The sequence below is a fragment of the Nomascus leucogenys genome, chromosome 4, assembly GCF_006542625.1.
Source record: "Nomascus leucogenys isolate Asia chromosome 4, Asia_NLE_v1, whole genome shotgun sequence".
NCBI lineage: Eukaryota > Metazoa > Chordata > Mammalia > Primates > Hylobatidae > Nomascus > Nomascus leucogenys.
This window is the reverse complement of record NC_044384.1, coordinates 86,475,484-86,494,086: the sequence shown is the minus strand read 5'-3', so window position 1 is coordinate 86,494,086 and position 18,603 is coordinate 86,475,484. Positions and strand designations below refer to the sequence as shown.

At 47.8% G+C, this 18,603-nt stretch overlaps 1 protein-coding gene across 3 annotated transcripts in view; it reads left to right on the top strand.

The window, feature by feature from the left end:
- Window positions 1–18,603, top strand: part of PC (pyruvate carboxylase) — a 111,463-nt gene that overhangs the window by 54,739 nt on the left and 38,121 nt on the right. The gene's annotated exons all lie outside the window — the stretch shown is intronic.

Here is an 18,603-nt window from a genome sequence, read left to right as displayed (position 1 = left end):
AGGGCAAAGGCAAACTGGAAGCTCTTGCTATTTGCAGAACTCCAAAACAACAAAACAAAATGTCAACTCAGCTGGGGGTTGGCTGGGCAGCATGACTGTGATTACAGTTAGCCTGGGGGAAGGGCTGTGGTCAGAGTTTGGGGGACACACAGGTGTGACTGTGATGTGATACAGCTGGAGGAGGAAGAGGAGGGTGTGATCACAGGCTGGGGAGTGGCCAGGGCAAGAGTGATGGTGGAGGAGAGTGGCTGAGGTTGGCAGGCAGGGAGGAGAGATTGGTGACTACTAATGACTAGCATGATCAATCTTGACAATCTGTCTACAAGGGACTCCTGGGTGGCAGGGCAGGACCTGAGGCACAGCTCGGCATGACGGGCAGACAGGGGTCTACGTGGCTTTGAGATCTGAGACCATAGGCAAGCTGTTCATCTGGGTGTCTGTTTCCATGCTTACAATAATACTCCCCTTACAAGCCCTCTGATGATTGAGATCATAGAAATCACTCAGTACAGTGGCTGGCACTCAGTAGCAGCTCACACAAACGATCAGCAATTCCGACACTTGCTATGTGGCCATCACAGTAAAATCAGCAATAGTGGATGCCCAGAACTCCATCTCCGGGAAGCCTCTGAGCCAGTCAGTGTTTGTGCTCAAACTCCAAAGCATAGGATGAAAGGTCAGATCACAGGGCTATGAAGATATGTTCTCCTAGGAGTCAAGAATAGGGAGAGAAAACAGCAGCAACCACAGTCAAGGCCATGTCCTGCCTGGGTTGCTGTTTACTTTCCTCTTCCAGGAACTGAAGCTGTTTCCCATTGGATTTCTTTACTATCTCCTTGGCTCATGGACTGGGTACTTTGGTAATCAGTTTGCCCAGAGAACCAAGCTTTCACATTGACCTAGGTTCCACAGTGCCTTCCTCCACGGGATGTCGGGGTGTGTCATCTAGCAGAATAGCAGTCAAGACAACACAGGAATGGTTGAGGGTTGCACACTATTTCTAATAAACTGAATTAATCAGCCAAGAAAAGTCAGACACCCAACAAGGGAAGCTGAGGCACCAAGCGACAGTGGAAAGTCATTACTACCGCTAGGCTTGAAGGGGTCAGGAGAAGAAATAGCATTTCCTGGCTGGGCGTGGTGGTTTACGCCTGTAATCCCAGCACTTTGGGAGGCTAAGGCAGGCGGATCACCTGAAGTCAGGAGTTTAAGACCAGCCTGGCCAACATGGCAAAACCCCATCTCTACTAAAAATACAAAAAAATTAGCCGGGTGTGGTGGCAGGTGCCTGTAATCCCAGCTACTCCAGAGGCTGAAGCAGAAGAATTGGTTGAACCCAGGAGGCAGAGGTTGCAGTGAGCCAAGATCGCACCATTGTACTGCAGCCTGGGCGACAGAGTGAGACTCTGTCTCCAAAAAAAAACAATACCGTTTCCTGCAAACACCAGTGAGGGCTGAATAGTGGACACTGGGATGCCAGCAGGGACTGTCATAGCGACAAGACACAGCCTGGGTCAGGATGGTGGCATCAAAGCTGGTAGAAAGTGAGGAAGACACACCCCACGTTCTCTCTCCACCTCCTACCTACCCTTGTCTCCTGCCTATGCCTCTCATCGCTGGACCCACAGGAAACCAACCAGCAAGGGAGCCCAGGTGCCTCCACCCACAGGGCTCAGCCTCCCTGAGTCCAGAGAAGGGCATACAGGGTGGCCCCCAACCAGGTAGCCTTTCCCCAAAAGGTGAAGCCGTGGAGGAGGCATCCATTCGGCAGGTGTGGAAAGCAGGGGGGATGAGAGCTCTGGCATCCTGGGGTCTGAGCAGCTGCTGCTGCTGCTTTTTGGGAAGGGGCTGCCAAATCAAAACTAGTTACTAGTTCAAAATTTGATCATAAAGGGCAATTAGGAAAGATAATGAAATAGCATCCAGTTTGGAAAGGAAGAAGTAAAAGTATTTTTTTTTTCAGTTGGCATGATCTTGTATAGAAAAATCTAGGGAACTCATTAAAAATCTATTTGAATTAAATGAGTTCAGCAAGGTTGCAGGACACAAGATCAGTATGCCAAAATCAGTTGTATTTCAGTAGCAGTGGGCAAATTGAAAATGAAGAAAACAATTCCATTTAAGATAGCATCAAAATAAAATATTTGGGAATAAATTTAATAAAAATGCAAGACTTATGCTCTGAAAACTATAAAACATTGTTGAAAACAATTAAAGAAGACCCAAATAAATGGAAAGATACCCCATGATCATGGATCAGAGACTTAATATTGTTAAGATGGCAATACTCCCTGAATTGATCTGCAATCCGTCACAATCCAAGATGCCTTCATTAGTGGAAATTGACAAGATGATCCTAAAATTCACAGAGAAATGCAAGGGAACCAGAACAACCAAAAGAATCTTAAGAAAGAAGAACAGGCTGGGTGCGGTGGCTCATGCCTGTAATCCCAGCACTTTGGGAGGCCAAGGCGGGCGGATCATGAGGTCAGGAGATCAAGATCATCCTGGCTAACACGGTACAACCCCATCTCTACTAAAAATACAAAAAAAATTAGCTGGGCGTGGTGGTGGGTGCCTGTAGTCCAGCTACTCGGGAGGCTGAGGCAGGAGAATGATGTGAACCCGGGAGTCGGAGCTTGCAGTGAGCCGAGATCGCGCCACTGTACCCCAGCCTGGGCAACAGAGCAAGACTCTGTCTCAAAAAAAAAAAAAAAAAAAAAAAAAAAAAAAAAAAAGAAGAACAACGTTGGAGGACTCTCACACTTCCTAATTTCAGAATTTAACTGCAGTGTGGTACTGGTGTAAGGATAGATATATAGATATATAGATCAATGGAATAGAACTGAGAGCCCAGAATTAAACTCTCACGTTAACAGTTAATTGATTTTCAATAACAGCGCCAAGACAATTTAATGGGAGAAAGAATAGTCTTTTCAACAAGTGGCGCTAAAATAACTGTATATCCGCATGCCCAAGAATGAACTGGACCCCACCTCATACCGCATACAAAAACTAATTCAAAATGGACCAAAGACCTAAATGTAAGGAGAGCTATAAGAAGAAAAATAAGTGTAATTCTTTGTGACCTTAGGTTAGGCAATGATTTTTTAGATATGACGCCAAAGCACAAGCAGTAAAAGAAAATGAACTGTACATCATCAGAATCAACTTTTGTACATCAAAGGACACTCTCAAGAAAGGGAAAAGACAACCCACAAAGTGGGAGAACATTTTGGAAATCATCTATGTAACAAGGAACTTGTATCTAGACTACATCAAGAACTCTTGGCTGGGTACAGTGGTTCACATGGGAGGCCAAGGTGGGAGGATGGCTTGAGGCTGGGAGTTCAAGACCAGCCTGGGCAATGTCATAAGACCCTGTCTCTGCAAAAAGCAAAAAAGGAAAAAAAAAATTAGCTACTTGGGAGGCTGAAGCAGGAGGATGGCTTCAGGAGGCCAGGAGTTCGAGGCTGCAGTGAACTATGGTCGTGCCACTGCACTCCAGCCTGGGCAACAGAGTGAGACGCTGTCTGTTAAGTAAAATCAATAATATTATGGGACCACCATCATATATGCATTTCATCATTGACTGCAACATCATTGTGTGGCGCATACCTGTAGTCATATGATGGGATATTATTTAGCCATACAAAGAAGTGAAGTACTGGCACACGCCACAACACAGATGAGAGCAATATGCTAAGTGAAAGAAGCCAGACCCAAAACCCACATAATTTATGATTCTGTTGATATGAAATGTCCAGAATTGGCTGGGCACAGTGGCTCACGCCTGTAATCCTAGCACTTTGGGAGGCCGAGGCAGGTGGATCACCTGAGGTCGGGAGTTCAAGACCAGCCTGACCAATATGGAGAAACCCCATCTCTACTAAAAATACAAAATTAGCCGGGCATGGTGGCACATGCCTGTAATCCCAGCTACTCAGGAGGCTGAGGCAGGAGAATCGCTTGAACCCAGAGGCGGAGGTTGTGGTGAGCCAAGATCGTGCCATGGCACTCCAGCCTGGGCAACAAGAGCGAAACTCCATCTTAAAAAAGAAAAGAAAAGAAATGTCCAGAATAGGCAAATCCATAGAGACTGAGAGTAGATTAGTGGTTGCCAAGGGCTGAGGGAGCTAAGGGGGTTGGAGCATGACAGCTAAGGAATATGAAATGTTCTAAAAGTGGATTATGGTGGTAGATGCACATATCTGTGAATATATTTAAAAAGCCATTGAATTGCACTTTATTTGTTTCTTGAGATGGAGTCTTGCTCTGTTGCCCAGGCTGGAGTGTAGTGGCGCAATCTCGGCTCACTGCGACCTCCACCTCCTGGGTTCAAGCGATTCTTCTGTCTCAGCCTCCCGAGTATCTGGGATTACAGGTGCCTGCCACCATGCCCAGCTAATTTTTGTATTTTTAGTAGAGATGGGGTTTTGCCATGTTGCCAGGCTGGTCTTAAACTCCTGACCTCAAGTGATCTGCCCACCTCAGCCTTCCAAAGTGATAGGATTGTAGGTGTGAGCCACTACGCCCCGCCATTGAATTGCACTCTACATGTCTCATCTATATGGTATGTGAATTGTATCTCAATAAAGCTGTTAAAAACAAAACCCTGGCCCCGAAGGGCAGCGCAGTTGGCTAAAAGACTGTGGTTTAATGAGGAAACTTTCCCACTGGGCTGTGACCACTGGCCCTGGCTCCCTTTGGCCGGGTGGGGGTGCTGTCTGCCACCGAGGGCCCTCAGCTGCTTTTTCAGGATCTCAGAACATGGGAAGACCCCAGCTCCAGAAGAAAATCTTAATTCCAGTTCAATCTTTTTTTTAAATTTAATTTAATTTTTTTTGCACACAAAACAATAAACATTTTCCAAAAGTACATACAAACAAAAAGATGCATATCAAACATATTAGGAAGGTTGCACATGGGAAAACGGGGAATAGAAATGGGGGGTGGGAATCAAAGAAAATAAATGAGAGAGGGACTTTGCATGGATCAATGATAATAACTCAATCCTCTATTTGACAAAGAAGAAGGAGAAGGAAGAGGAAGAAAAAGAAAGTGGGATAAAGGATCAGAAAGGCAGGAAAACAGAAAAAATTAGAGTATGACTCCAGGGTAGACTTGCCTTGTTGTCGCTTGGTTCGTTGGTTGGTTTGACAGTTGTATTTTTCATATGTTTCGCCATGTTGGCCAGGCTGGTCTCGAGCTCCCAGCCTCAAGTGATCAACCCGCCTCAGCCTCCCAGAGTACTGGGACTACAGGCGTGAGCCACCACATCCAGCCCCCACACTGCCTCCGGCCTCCGTGGTAGACCTCCCAGACGGGGCGGCTGGGCAGAGGCGCTCCCCACATCCCAGACGGGGCGGCCAGGCAGAGGCGCTCCTCACTTCCCAGATGGGGCGGCCGGGCAGAGACGCTCCTCACTTCCTAGACAGGGTGGCGGCCGGGCAGAGGGGCTCCTCACTTCCCGGATGGGGCGGCCGGGCAGAGGCGCTCCTCACATCCCAGACAATGGGTGGCCGGGCAGAGGTGCTCCTCACTTCCCAGACGGGGCGGCCGGGCAGAGGCGCCCCTCACATCCCAGAAGGGGCGGCTGGGCAGAGGTGCTCCTCACATCCCAGAAGGGGCGGCTGGGCAGAGGTGCTCCTCACTTCCCAGACGGGGCGGCCGGGCAGAGGCGCCCCTCACATCCCAGAAGGGGCGGCCGGGCAGAGGCGCTCCTCACTTCCCAGACGGGGCGGCCGGGCAGAGGCGCTCCTCACTTCCCAGACGGGGCGGCCGGGCAGAGGCGCTCCTCACTTCCCAGAAGGGGCGGCCGGGCAGAGGCGCTCCTCACTTCCCAGATGGGGCGGCCGGGCAGAGGCGCTCCTCACATCCCAGAAGGGGCGGCCGGGCAGAGGCGCTCCTCACTTCCCAGACGGGGCGGCCGCCAGTTCAATCTTAATTCCAATTTAATTTGGTTGAGTTAAACATTTCTGGAACTGTACTGTGAGCTAGGCACCAGGCTAGCTGCTCTCATGAAAAAACAGGGGCCCTGGAGCTGGGCAGCCTTGATTATTCTTGAATTTGCTACTTCCTGTGGGTCCTTCCCAGCCTCAATTTTCTTATCAGTAAAATGAGGGTTGATAATACCCCATGGGATTGCGGTGACAATTCGGTGGGCTAGAAGGAAGATGCCTGGAATATCGTAGGCAGAAAATGAGTTTCTTTCCAGTGCTCCTGGAGCAAGTTAATCTCTACCAAGTGGACATAACAAAGATGAGTTAGTTATGTCTGCCTCCATAGAGCTCGAGGCTGGATACATGACCTGCACTCCCTAACCAGGGCCTGGGGAGAAGCAGGCCAGGAAGAGGGTCCCTGTCTTACTCTGGTCCTGGGTTGGGAACCGGGGAAGGCTTCCTCAGGGAGGGGGCAATGAAGTGGGGCTTTGAAGGAGGATAGCTTTTCGCATGTTGTATTTTATTCGCTTTTTGTTTGTTTATTTTTTGGAGACAGGTCTCTCTCTGTCGCCCAGGCTGGAGTGCAGTGGCATAATCTCTGCTTACTGCAACCTCTGCCTCCTGGGTTTAAGCAATTCTCCTGCTTCAGCCTCCCGAGTAACTGGGACTACAGGTGTGTGCCACCACATCCAGATAATTTATTATATTTTTAGTAGAAACGGGGTTTTGTCATGTTGACCAGGCTGGTGGTGAACTCCTGTCCTCAGGTAATCTGCCTGCCTCGACCTCCCAAAGTGCTGGGATTATAGGCGTGAGCCACTGCACCCCGACTTAGTCACTTTTTGAATAGATGATCAAGTACATCGTGCAAATTCAAAAGGGTCAAGGCTGGGTGTGGTGGCTCATGCCTGTAATTCCAGCACTTTGGGATGCCTAGGCAGGTGGATCACCTGAGGTCAGGAGCTCGAGACCAGCCTGGCTAACGTGGTGAAACCCCATCTCTACTAAAAATACAAAAAAATCAGCTGGGCATGGTGGTGTACGCCCGTAATCCCAGCTACTCTGGAGGCTGAGGCATGAGAATCTCTTGAACCCCGGGGGCAGAGGTTGCAGTGAGCCGAGATTGCGCCACTGCACTCCAGCCTGGGCGACAAGAGTGAGACTCCATCTCAAAAAACAAACAAACAAACAAAAAAAGGATCAGCAGTGAAAGAGAAACCTTTCCCAGAGGCAGCCACTGTTACCAGCTCCTGAAGTGTCGTTCTAGAAGTACTCCACGTTTATGAGTGTATGTGCGTATATATAGGCGGATGCCTCTCATCTAGGCAGATTTTCACATTGTGGTCCATGGGGATCAGGGGCCTCCTGCTAAGGTGTGGGTTAGGCTCCAGGTGTTATGTTCTTGCTGCTTTCCTGTCTTGCAGTCAGGTTCGGCATAGGCCCTCTCATCAGTAAGAGTGAGGCTTCCTTTTCCTTTAGTTCTCCTTGAAGGGAGTCAGCGGTGCTGTCCATCCTCCTTGTCCCTCTGCTACCTTGGGGTGCCCTCTCCCAGGGATTCCCTCTGTCTTTCTCCTTTGTTCCCCCCTCCTCTTTCTTGCTTGCTTGCTCCCTTGTTTGGGTGCAGCATACTTACAGCAGCTTCCTGACAAAGACCTTTGCCTTTTCTCTTTATTTTACTTTCATACATGGTTGATAGTTTAGCTGGATAGAGAATTTCAGGTTGGGGCCAGGCGCCATGGCTCATGCCTGTAATCCCAGCACTTTGGGAGGCCGAGGCAGGTGGATCACTTGAGGCCAGGAGTTCAAGACCATCTTGGCCAACATAGTAAAACCCCATCTCTCCTGAAAATACGAAAATTAGCTGGGCATGGTGGCACATGTCCGTAATCCCAGCTACTCAGGAGGCTGAAGCAGAGGATTGCTTGAACCCAAGAGGTGGAGGTTGCAGTGAGCTGAGATTGTGCTACTGCACTCCAGACTGGGTGACAGAGCCAGACTCTGTCTCCAGAAAGAAAGAAAAAAAAAAAAAAGAGAATTTCAGGTTGGAAACAATTTTTCCTTGACAAGTTTGAAGGATTGCTTTGCACTTTTCTAACTTCTGAAACTGCTGAGAAGTCCAAAACCTTTCTGATTTCTGATTCTTTTGTCTTTTTTTTTCTTTTTACCCTCCTTTGGGAAAGCTTACAGGATCTGAAATTTGACACAGTGCGTTGGTGTAGGCCTGTGTTCATTTGTTTCATTAGGCTCTCAGCAAATCCTTCTAGTGTGGAAACTCATGTCCTATCCTGGGAGTTTCTTGAAACATTTCTTTTCTTGCCCTTTGTTTTTTACTGTTCTGTCTTTCTGAAACTCCTATTATTTAGTTTTTGGATCTCTTGGACTGACCCTCTAATTTTTTTCCCTTTTTTGCCTATTTTCCATGTCTTTGTCTCTTTTCTTCAGTTTCTAGAAGATTTCCTTTTATCTTTCAACCCTTCTATTGCTTTATCTTATTGTATTTTTTAATTTCCAAGAGCTTTTTTGCTCCCCAAATAGTTCTTTAAAAATGTGTGTAGCATCCTGTGTTTTCACTGATGTAATCTTTTCTTATTTCTGTGAGGATGTGAATGCCATATTTGTTTCTTTAAGTTTTCTTCTCCCTGCGTAGTTGGTTTCCTTCAAATTGCTTTTCTCTGCTCTTTCCTTTGGTCTCCATCTTCTTTGAATGAATCTGCCCGGGGACTTTTGGTTGCCCACTCATAATTATTAGGAGGGTCTAAAATGCTGCCTGGGAGCTGGGGCAGGTGAGGGTCCAGTTCTGAGTTTACCAGTAGGTGATCTGGGCAGGCCGTTTATTGGGGAACCTCAGTGTCAACATCTGGGAGCTCAGTTGGGGAAGGGGGTAGCATGCAAAGAGTCATGTAACATGCCACCCCCATTTTTGGCACGGTCCCCAGGCCTTCAACTGTGCCTCAAATTTCCCAGTCCAGAGACCCCACACTTTTCCCTCCCTGGAAAGTAAACCTCTGTTCTTCCAGGGCTGGAGAGGGGAGGTCTCTGGCATGAGATGGGGGAGGTAAGGGTCTAACTACTTTTTTTTTTTTTTTTTTTTCCTGAGATGGAGTTTTAACTCTTGTCACCCAGGCTGGAGTGCAATGGCGCGATCTCGGCTTACTTCAACTTCCGCCTCCCGGGTTCAAGTGATTCTCCTGCCTCAGTGTCCTGAGTAGCTGGGATTACAGGTGCATGCCATCACGCCCGACTAATTTTTGTATTTGTAGTAGAGACGGGGTTTCACCATGTTGGCCAGGCTGGTCTCGAACTCCTGACCTCAGGTGATCCACCCGCCTTGGCCTCCGAAAGTGTTGGCATTACAGGCGTGAGCCACTGTGCCCAGCCCTGATTGCTTTTTGAAAGCTTTCAGCCTGCCCTCTTTGTACATGTCAGCCCGTTCAGCACATTGTGGGGGTGGGGGGACCTGGAGCTGCAGTTCTCTGGCCTTTGGAGGATTCCTGGTGGATGGTGGGAACCCAGGTGTTCTCACCCTGCTCCAGACCCAGGCTGTGAGGTCAGCTGACCCAAGCTGCACTCCAGCTTCTGCAGTCATGTTGCTGTTGTGTTGTCTCCTCTCCTATTCTGCCCTTGGGGGTTCATAGCTTTAAAAAAAATTCTATTTGCTAAAGTCTTAGTGGGGTTTCCTAAGGGAGGGGGAAAAATTAGATGCATACCTGAGACAGGAGCAGGACTTGCATGGGCAAAATCTGGGACGGGAAGGGTGGTCTAGTGGTAGAGGGAGTGCTCTGAGGGAGAGGGGCAGGTGCTCTGAGAACAAAGAGGAGGCAGCTGGGCTGCAGCTGGAGGATCCGGGAGGCTGGGGCATGAGGGGATAAGGCTGGACAGGCAGGGTGCACTAATTTTGGGGGAGGTCCCCAAGGAGACTTGAGTTTCCCACCTGCAGACAGTGGGGAGTCAGAGAATGACCCCAGTTTTCAGGAAGAGTGCCATCATGCCTGTATTTGGGGATGCTAGCTATCCCAAGTACCTAGTGTGGGTTGGTAGCTAGAACTGTGGTAATGAGTAGGAGGATTTTTACAATCGTTAAGTAGTAAGAAGAGGACATTTCAGGGTCCTCTTCTTAGAAATGAAAAGAAGGAAGGATATGAGGGATTAAAGAGGTAAAACTGCCCAGACTTCTTGACCAGATGGTAGGTGAGGGAGAGGAAGAGCTAAAGATGACCCTAAGCTTAACCTTTGGTGACCAGGGAGAGGGTGGTGAGGAAGGAAGGAGGAGGTGTCTGGTTGGGTTTGGTGTATGTGTGCAGTTTGGGAGGGGGAGGAAGGGGGTGGGGGTGTGGGGGCTAAGTTCTGCTATAGAATAGGCATTTGCCATGTCCACCAAAAAGCCTGATTTTACACCCCCAAGCTTCAACCTCCAAGGGCCTGTGTTGATGGAGAGAGAGAAAGAAGGTGTTGAGAGCAGGGGTAAGGAAATCAGTCCCTTAGAAGACAAAAGAATAATTTTCCAGTTGTTAAATGAGATTCTTAAAAGAATTTTTATGTTGATATCCTCACAGATTAATTCATGTTGCAGAATGCCATTGGAACTACCTTAAGACATTGATAGAGTGCCTCTCTGCTGTCTTCCTTAGCTCATCCTCACATTTTGATCAAATTAAGTACTTGGACACCAGGCCCGTAAAAAAGAAAAGAGGCTTCTTTATTTGGGTTCTGTAGGCAAAAGGGAGGGTGGAGAAGCGACTCTGTCTACGCTGCTACCCTCACTCTGTCTCTGGGCCCTTCTGGGATTTGCATGCCACCCACTGCTCTGTCAGGAGTGGCTCTTAGGGAAGTGAGGAAAGGGCCTCGATTATAGTGTTTGCCAATTTCTGTGGCATAAATATGCCCACTGTGGCCCGTGTCAGGCTACCAACGTGATGTCACAGCACAGAGCTGGAGTCAGGCAAGCCCGTGGGAGTGTGAGCCGTGCCCTGGGGTCACAGTGGGGGTCCTCACTGACACGGTGCGGCTGGACAGCAGAATCTCATCTTTCAGGTCATCAGACTTGTTCTAAGGGTCTGTCAGGGTTGAATCATGCTTGCCAAGTAGCATCTTAAAAGATGTCTCCACTGCAGCAGCCCCAGCCCTTCAACCTGGGCTTCTGTGGCCTTCTAATTCTTTTCTGTCTCCCCTCCACCCACCCCCACATCATCAGCAGCAGATCCAACATGAATACTAAAAACTCACAGTTAACACTAAAAGCCAACAATTTTTTTTTTTTTTGACATGGAGTCTTGTTCTGTCACCCAGGCTAGAATGCAATGGTGCCATCTTGGCTCACTGCAACCTCCACGTCCCAGGTTCAAGCGATTCTCCTGCCTCAGCCTCCTGAGTAGCTGGGATTATAGGCGCCCACCACCGTGCCTGGCTAATTTTTTTTTGTATTTTTAGTAGAGACGGGGTTTCACCATCTTGGCCAGGCTGGCCTCAAACTCCTGACCTCATGATCCACCCACCTTGGCCTCTCAAAGTGCTGGGACGACAGGCGTGAGCCACTGCTCCTGACCAAAGCCAACATTTATAATAAAGTCTGCTTATGTGTGAGGCACTATTCTAAGAACTTTACATGCATCAACTAATTTGATCTTTGTAATAATCCTATGAGGCAATTATTTTTGTTATCTCCAATTTTATTTTATTTTTGAGACAAGGTCTCGTTCTATTACCCAGGATGGAGTACAGTGGCGTGATCATAGTTCACTGTAGCCTCGACCTCCTGGGCTCAAACGATGCTCCCACCTCAACACCCCGAGTTATAGTAGGTGTTATATAGGCATGCACCACCATGCCTGGATGATTTTTATACTTTTTGTAGAAATGGGGTCTCACTATGTTATCCAGACTGTTCTTGAACTCCTGGCATCAAGCGATCCTCCCGCCTTGGCCTCCCAAAGTGCTGGGATTATAGGCATCAGCCACCATGCCTGGCTGGTTATCTCTGATTTTACACATGAGGAAATTGAAGCCCAAAGGTTAAGCAATTTACCCAGAGTCGGTGGAACCCTGATTTGAACCCAGGAAGTTTGGGCCCTTGGGCGCAACCACCGTTTCCACTGCCCTGTTACAGCAATGTCTGGGATTCTCTTCATGTTTCTTTTCTCCTGAGGCCCAGTCAGGGCCTCAATGCTGCTGGCCCCTTAGGGTCACCAGATGAAATACAGGATGCCCAGTTCAATTGCAATTTCAAATAAGCAACAAATAATTTTGTACTAGAAGTATGCCCCAAATGTTGTATGGGATATACTTAAAATTTTTTGCTATTTATCTGAAATTCAGATTTTAACTGAGTGCTTTGTGTGTTAATTTGCTAAATCTGGCAAGTGTGGGGGCTCACGCTTGCAATCCCAGCACTTTGGGAGGCTGAGGCAGGAGGAAAGCTTGAGCCCAGAGTTCGAGATGAGCCTGGACAACATAGTGAGACCTCATCTCTACAAAAAATCAAAAAATTAGCTGGGCTACTAGAGAGGCTGAGGTGGGAGGATCACTTGAGCCTGGGAGGTTGAGGCTGCAGTGAGCTCTGATCATGCCACTGCAATCTAGCCTGGGCGTCTCCAAAAAAAAAAAAAAATGTAAATTTGTTCATCTCTCAGCACTTGGCCCCATAGCCTTATCTTACTTGGGAAGAGTCAGGGGGATGGGAGGAGGCTGAAGCAACACCCTTGCTGCTCTCATTTCCCTGGCCAGGCCCCCTGAGGGCTCAAAATCTCAGATTCATGGTATATTTCAAATGAAAACATCCTTAATATCTAAACCCCATATGTGCCTACTTTTGATTTTTTCCTCTAAAGAAAGAATGTTAGAAGAGCGTTATGTAGGAACATGCCAAAATACAGATTGAAAACTGCTGTGTGTCTCTTCTCCAAGGTCAGCTAATCACAGCAGAAATTCACGCCATCTCTTATAGACTCAGTCTAACATGTTGCTATTCCAGAAGAATCTCTTGATTCGGAAGACTAAATTCTTGTAAAACTCCCTCAGAGGGACTGCTTTTTCTTATATCCGTATCTTTTGCTGATCAGGCTGGCCAGACATTTTTCTTAAAGTTCAATCTCTGTCATCTCTGATGCAGCTTGCACTCATTATTCCCATCCTTGGAGCAGCTGTGGCAAACGAGTAGCTTGGATGTCAGTAGGAAGTCTTGTCTCTACAGGCTGACCTGCCTGGACTGTTGCTTTGCCCTTTTGGTTGTGCCTTCTGGAATGTCTGTGCTTGTCAGCCTTGATGAGTCACATTGAAAAAGCTCTTAGTCATCCCAGGCCCTGGCTGAGTCAGTGTATTGGGTGACACCTGTGGCCAAGCACTGGCTGTTTTTCAACTGAGACAGTCCCAGAATTCTTAGGCACTCTGGTCTCAGAGGAAGTGTTCTTCATCTAGTTCAAGGCCAGTCTTTCACCCGAGCCTCGCAGCCTTGTTCCCGGACTCGCCCCACCTTTTATTCTCATCCTTGCTTCTTCAACTTGTCATTCCCTCTCAACTCCTTCCCCTTCCTCTTCCTATAACTTGCTAAACATCCTCCCAAGCGTCTGCCACAGGTAGAGAATGGATTCATGCCTAGAATACATAAAGATTTATTATAGCTCAGTAAGAAAAAGACAATCAGCCCAGCAGAAAAGTGGGCAAATGATGTGAACAGGCACTTCACAAAAGGAAAAAACTAAAAATATGTCCACAATCATAAGAAAATAGCCAACTTCAGTAATAATCAGGGGACTGAAAATTAAAATGATACCATTTTATACTTACAAGGTTGACAGAAATCAAAGTCTAACAATATAAGAGTCAGTAAAGATGTGGAGAGATAGACATTCTGTTGTATGTCTGGTGGCTGTGTAAATTATTAGGATAACTACCTTGGAGACTTATTTGGCAATATTGATATTAAAAACTTGCCTATTGGCCGGGTGCAGTGTCTCACGCCTGTAATCCCAGCACTTTGGGAGGCTGAGATGGGCGAATCACTGGAGGTCGGGAGTTCACGACCAGCCTGACCAACGTGGTGAAACCCGTCTCTACTAAAAATACAAAATTAGCCGGCTGTGGTGGTGCATTCCTGTAATCCCAGCTACTCGGGAGGCTGAGGCTGGAGAATCGCTTGAACCCGGGAGGCGGAGGTTGCGATGAGCCGAGATTGCACCATTGCACTCCAGCCTGGACAACAAGAGCGAAACTCCGTCTCAAAAAAAACAAAAAATCTTGCCTATTAGCTGGGCACAGTGGCTCATGCCTGTAATCCCAGCACACTGGGAGGCCGAGGTGGGCAGATCACCTGAGGTCAGGAGGTCAAGACAGCCTGGCCAACATGGTGAAACCCTGTCTCTACTAAAAATACAAAAAAAATTAGCTGGGCATGGTGGCGCACGCCTGTAATCCCAGCTACTCAGGAGGCTGAGCCAGGAGAATCACTTGAACCTGGGAGGCGGAAGCTGCAGTGAGCCGAGATCGCGCCACTGCACTCAAGTTTGGGCGACAGAGCCAGATTCTGAAAACAAAAACAAAAACAAAAAAACCCTGTGCCTATTGCCTGATGCAGCAATTCCAATTCTAGGTATATGTCCTAGAGAAATTTTTGCACATTTTCTATATGGGGTCAAGGTTATTCATTTTTTTAACACTTTTAATTGACTACTTTTAAATATACACAAAAATAGAGCAAATAGTATAATGAACTCTATGTACCTGTCACCCAACTTCAACAGTGATCATTTTGCCAGCCTATACAACACAGTTCTTAATTGCTAAAAATTGGAAACAATGGCGGGGGGAGGTGGTTCGTGCCTGTAATCCCAGCACTCTGGGAGGCTGAGGTGGGCGGATCACCTGAGGTCGGGAGTGGAGTTCAAGATCAGCCTGACCAACATGGAGAAACCCCATCTCTACTAAAAATACAAAATTAGCCGGGCATGGTGGCACATGCCTGTAGTCCCAGCTACTCGGGAGGCTGAGGCAGGAGAATCGCTTGAACCTGGGAGGCAGAGGTTGCACGGAGTCAAGATCACGCCATTGCACTCCAGCCTGGGTGATAGAGCGAGACTCCGTCTCAAAAAAAAAGAAAAAAAAAAGATGAAACTGTTTTATTTATTTATTTATTTACTTACTTACTTACGTACTTACTTAGTTACTTACTGAGACGGAGTCTTGCTCTGTCACTCCAGCCCGGGCAACAAGAGCGAAACTCCATCTCAAAAAAAAAAAAAAAAAAAAAAAATTGGAAACAATCTATTTGTCGCTGTCTTAGTCTGGGCTGCTATAACACAATACCATAGGTTCATTAAACGGCAGAAATGCATTTCTCACAGTTCTAAAGACCGGAAAGTGCAAGATCAAGTGTCAGCAGATTCGGCGTCTGGTGAGGGCCCACTACCCGGTTCATAGATCACTGTGTTCTCACGGACAAAGGGGAAACAGAGTTGTCTGATCTCTTCTGTGAGGCTTCTAATCCCATTCAGGAAGGCTCTGCCACCAGCACCTAATCTTCTCCCTGAGGCCCCACCTTCTGACACTGCCACATTGGTTAGGGTTTCAACATAGGAATTTGGTGTGGACACAAACATTCAGGCAATAGCAGTCCCTCATTCGGCATGGACAGATTGCGATATGTCTAATACAACATTGACCTACAGTCATTCGTGAGGTAGGTCTACTGTATTAACGTGGAGAGATTTCAAATATATATTGGGTAAAACAAGTTAAAATGATTATATCATTTATGAAAAAAATTAGAACATATGGTTATGGGCACACAAATATCCAGGTGAAATCAACAAAGGGGAAGCAGTAACTCTGCATTGTGGACCCCCTGGGAGAAAAGGAGAAAAGGACCTGGAATGGGATTAGGAAGAATCACAAAGGAGCTGCACCTGTTTGCAGAGTGTTGTTTTTTTCCCTTTTGTTAAGTTTAACTTTTATTTTATCAAAATAATACATGTGAGACTGGGCGTGGTAGCTCATGCCTGTAATCCTAGCACTTTGGGAGGCCAAAGCAGGCAGATCACTTGAGGTCAGGAGTTGGAGACCAGCCTGGCCAACATAGTGAAACCCCCATCTCTACTAAACATACAAAAATATTAGCTGGGCATGGTGGCGGGTGCCTGTAATCCCAGCTACTCGGGAGGCTGAGGCGGGAGAATTGCTTGAACCTGGGAGGTGGAGATTGCAGTGAGCCTAGATGACGCCACTACACTCTAGCCTGGGTGACAGAATGAGACTCTCTCAAAATAATAATAATAATAATAATACATGTGGACACTTCTGAAAGTCAGATTGTGCCCTGAGGCTCATTTACCTCTGCCACCCCTGTCCCACTGCCCTCCCCATGAGTGCCTCCCAGACGCTGCCCTGTGACTCCTGTTCCCCACAGCATCCCTCTGTTTAGTGGTCTCCTTTGATGGAAGATTGAGCTCACTTTTACTGCCCTCCTCACCTCAAACCCCGCCCCACACATGTACCCACTTTCCCTCCCTTCACCCTGCGTGGTTATATAGAACCGCTTTTAAGTACATTTTCAGATTTTACATTTTTGTTTTGTTTTTTGAGATGGAGTCTCACTCTGTCGCCCAGGCTGGAGTGTGGTGTCGCGATCTCAGCTCACAGCAACCTCTGCCTCCTGGGTTCAAGCGATTCTCCTGCCTCAGCGTCCTGAGTAGCTGGGATTACAGGCGTGCACCACCACGCCCGGCTAATTTTTGTATTTTTGGTAGAGATGGGGTTTCACCATGTTGGTCAGGCTGGTCTGGAACTCCTGACTTTGTGATTTGCCCGCCTGGGCCTCCCAGAGTGCTGGGATTACAGGTGGGAGCCACTGCACCCAGCCAAGATTTTACATTGTTAAGTTAATATTCACATCTGAAAATACAGAGTGTCTACTTTGGTAGCATTAACTTTTCATTTTCCTGCAGTTGATGTTCATCCCCAGACAAGTTGTACATTGCCATCTCCTCTTCATTCTTTCAGAGACACCAGGTAATCTGCCTTTTTGTTTGTTTATTTAAGGCCACATCCCCAGGAGCTGCTGTCCAGGTGCCTGGCGGGTCTCCAGGCTTGCGGACAGCAAGCTGCCTGGGCCTCCCTCCCCATCACCCTGGGAGTTCCCTTTGCCTCCTCTCTGCTGGCTGCCCAGGTGCCTGGATCCCTTGTCTTCCTTGTTCTTGGTTTATTTACTCCTTTGTTTTGTTCGTGCCCATCCCTGAGCTTCTTGGGCAGACAGGCTCACAGGTGGCACACCTCCCGAGGCCTGGCATGTCTCAAAAAATTGGTATTTCACCCCCACTGGATTAGTAGTCTAACTGGATAGAGGACTCCAGCTTGGGAAGCGTTTCCCTCCAAAATTGGAGGACATTACTCCAGAAGCTTCTGGCTCCATGTCACTGCTGAAGACAGTTGTGTGTGACCCTTGGTCTTCAGAAGTGTGGTAGGCTGGAGATGGCCCCCAAAGCTACCCAGGTCTTAATCCTAGTTGTTACCTTAGAAGGAAGAAGGGCTTTTGCAGATGTGATGAAGGATTCTGACCTGGGGAGGTGGTCCTGGATCATCCAGGTGGGCCCCGAATGCCATCACAAGTGTCCTTAGAGGACAGAGACCTATGCTGAGGAGAAGGCGATGTGGAGATAGAGCCAGAGATGGGAGTGATGTGGCCACAAGCAAAGGAGCCCGGCAGCCACAGAGGCTGGAAAAGGCTCAGGAGGGATTCCTCCCAGGCCCTCAGAGGGGCACAGCCCTGCCCTCACTTGGTTTCGGCCTGTGAAACTGATGTTGGATTTCTGGCCTCCCAGACTGAAAGAGAATGTTTCTGTTGTCTTAAGCCACTAGGTTCGTGGTAATTTGTTACCGTAGCCACAGGTAACTAATACAAGAAGGTTATGAGACCCCCTCTGATCTTTTTTCCGGGTGGGACTTTTGGCATCACTCCAGGTGCTCCGAGACCTCTCCACGTGGATGCATCCTTCAGTCCCGGGAGACTTCCCAGCAGGATTCCCCTGCCCCTGGCTCTCTTGTCTCCCCTTCCGGGAGTCCCAGGCAGCTGGATGCTGGACTCGCTGGACTGAGTCTCTTATTTTCTTATCTTTTCTCCTATTTTCCATATGTTAGTCTTTCTGGGTAGTGTCCCAAACTGTCTTCTAATTCTTCTATTTATTATGTTTAAAAATTTTGCAACTCTATTTTTAATTTCCTAGAGCTCTTTCTTGTTGCCTTTTTAAAATAGCTGCCGCCTCTTACTTAATGGATGCAATAGCTTTTCTTGTTTCTCTGAGGAGATAAATTATAGTTTTTCTGAGTATCTGTTCTCTGTATTACTTTTCTCCTCAACGTTACTGTTTTTTAAAAATCCCAATTTGTTTTGGTGAATTTTTTGGTCATTTCCTCAAATATCTGGTGGTGGTTCGCTGACCGTTCACACTGAAAAATGAGACACCAATACCCACTGGCAAGTCTGATTGGGGTGGAGCTTGGTGGCCCCCGGTCCTTTCGCTGGGAGATGAGACTGGGCTCCCTGGGGAGCCCCCTGCATGCCAGTAGCCGCAGGACTTCTGATTCCTGGAAAGGAAGCTTCCAGTTCGCTGCCTGGAAAAGAGCCCAGTAAGCACTCTGTGGAGCCGAGAGGACCTTCCACTCATTCCCCAAGGGCCAT